This window comes from Capsicum annuum, chromosome 12 (assembly GCF_002878395.1).
Source record: "Capsicum annuum cultivar UCD-10X-F1 chromosome 12, UCD10Xv1.1, whole genome shotgun sequence".
In the NCBI taxonomy this organism is placed as follows: Eukaryota; Viridiplantae; Streptophyta; class Magnoliopsida; order Solanales; family Solanaceae; genus Capsicum; species Capsicum annuum.
The window spans coordinates 72,752,549-72,752,908 of record NC_061122.1 but is presented as its reverse complement, the minus strand read 5'-3'; positions in this window follow the sequence as shown (position 1 = coordinate 72,752,908).

Genomic DNA, 360 nt, shown 5'->3' with positions numbered 1-360 from the left:
TTGTAAAAAATCCTACTCAGTACTCCCTCTTTCCCGTTGTTTCTTCATGTGTATAGTTCTTATATTCTATATTTTCCCCAAAATATATAAAATTTAATTATTATTTTTTACCCGATTCATCTATCTATCTATCTATCTATCTATCTATCTATCTATCTATATATATATATATATATATATATATATATATATATATTGAGGCAGCAGAAATCAGTCAATTTTTAAATTTTTTTTGTTAATTATTGTTATTTACAGTACTTTTTATTTCATTTTCAAATAATATATGTTGTTTTATATCTTCTTCTGTCTCATTCCAATTTATGTGGAACTAATATAATTTTGATAGTCAATCAAATATTT